This window comes from Otolemur garnettii, unplaced genomic scaffold, assembly GCF_000181295.1.
Source record: "Otolemur garnettii isolate 467f Iridium unplaced genomic scaffold, OtoGar3 scaffold00003, whole genome shotgun sequence".
Lineage (NCBI taxonomy): Eukaryota > Metazoa > Chordata > Mammalia > Primates > Galagidae > Otolemur > Otolemur garnettii.
This window is the reverse complement of record NW_003852398.1, coordinates 47,022,358-47,024,630: the sequence shown is the minus strand read 5'-3', so window position 1 is coordinate 47,024,630 and position 2,273 is coordinate 47,022,358.

Genomic DNA, 2,273 nt, shown 5'->3' with positions numbered 1-2,273 from the left:
TGCTTAAGTGATTCTCTTGCCTCAGCCTCCCAAGTAGTTGGGACTATAGATGTCTGCCACAATGCCCAGTTAGTTTTTTTTGTTGCAGTTGTCATTGTTGTTTAGCTGGGCCAGGTTTGAACCCTCCAGCTTCGGTGCACCACTCTACTATGGGTGCTGAGCCTTAAAATGTATTTTCTTTCTTTCTTTCTTTTTTTAGAGACAGAGTCTCACTTTGTCACCCTCAGTAGAGTGCTGTGACAGCACAACTCATAGCAACCTCCAATTTTTGGGCTTAGGTGATTCTCTTGCCTCAGCTTCCCAAGTAGCTGGGACTACAGGCACTCGCCACAATGTGCGGCTATTCTTTTTTGTTGTTGTATTTTTTGGCTGGGGCCGGGTTTGAACCAGGCCACCCTTGGTATTTGGGGCTGGTGCCCTACTCACTGAGCCACAAGCGCTGCCCCTTAAAATATATTTTCATAAGCAAGGTACAGTATATATTTTTAGCAAGTAATACATAATTATTCTAATATATTCATATTGATTATTTTATATGATAAAACACTGATAACTAAAATAGCAATTACCAATTTAAAATGGGGAAATAGTTAACATTTTATACTTTCCTGAATTTGTATAGAGTAAAATATTTTTGAGCAATGGTTTTCCAAAGCAAAGTAAACCAAATATTCATCTGGTGAATTTAGGAAGCAAAAGATAAACATGGGCAGTCTATATGTTTCAAGGGGAAGCTGGAAGTCTGAGATCAGGGTGCTAACATGATTAGGTTCTGGGGAGGGCCCTTTTCTGGTATCAGACTACCAACTTCTTGTTGTATCTTCTAAGGACTATCCTATTCATGAGGACTCCCTTGGAAGGCCCTATCTCCAAATACTATCACACTGAGATTAGGGTTTCATCATAGGAATTTTGAGAGGACACAAACAGTCTACTGCACACATCTTCTGACTTATCCTAAACTTATCAGGGTTTTGCTCACTCTAGTTACAGAGACGTTATTATCAAATAGCAAAAAAAGATGATATCTCTCTTTAAAATACATTTTTCCCACTGACCCCTAGTGGCCTTGTAAATGCTAAACATTTATAAACAACAGGCGACTGGAGAAGCTTATACAAACAAACAAAGCTATCCCTCCTTTGCCTCTGCTCTGCTGGGCAAGAAGTCAAATGAGGTGAAGAGGATATAGATTTAAAAAGAACCTAGAGTGAAGTCCCAGGGCATCCATAGGGAGCCCACAGGAAGCCAGGAAAGATCAGGTCAGATGTTAGCAGTTGTTACTTTCCTTGAGTTGCTCTGATTATTTGGGACAACTGCAGTGAATTCTAAGGCAACTTTAACAATCAGGAAGAAACTGATTTGGAAAAGTTAGGTTGAGAACAAAAACCAGGGAATGAGCAATGGACTAGAAAATGCTGATCCAGGAGTTAAGCGAACTGGCTGAGATCTGTTCAATGGATCAATGTTAGAACAGAATTCACCACAATTTCCCATCTGCTACTTGTGTCAGGGCAGAAAGATAAATTTTCAAATATCAATAATTAAAGCCAATATTTGTGGAATGCTTTGCAAAGCGCTTTGCCAGAGTACCTCAGTTATTTCCACAGCAACCCGTGGGGAGATGCTGGGACGGCCCCCGGAGTTGGTAAGAAGGTTGTTTTAAACCAAAGAATTGAGCTTCAACTAATGCAAGAAAAAGCCTTTTTAGAGTTTTCCTTAACAGACTAAAAGCAGAAACTACTAGGAGTGAGGCTGCCATAAATCTCCTCTCTGAAAGAATTTTACTGGTCAGAAAGACACAGAGAAGACTATTTGCACCTGCATAAACTAATATTAATACAAAATTTCTCTCTCATTTCTTCCCTTAGATATCCATTTGTTCTTTCCATGGGAGCCTGAACCTTTCCCTCTTTCTTCCCCATTAAGTTACTTTTTCCCTCTTAAGTTAGGTATATGAACCCCCATATCTAGCTTTTTAGAGAGACAGTTTTTTTTCTGTGTGCTCCTCTGTCAATAAAAATGTCTTTTTTCTTGCTAGTCTGTCTCTTGTCAGTTTAATTCACAGGCCCTAAAGAACTGAACTGAAGCAGGTAGCAGAAAAGTTTTTCCTCCCTGACAAACCCTAAGAGGTAAGTAATCTCATCTTCATTCTAAAGATTAGAAAACGTAGGCTCATAGAGGTTATGGCACTTGCCGAAGTTCACTGACTTGCGGTAGTGAGGATTTGAATGCAGGGCTATGTTGTCTCAGAGTTGCTCCAGCATCACTTC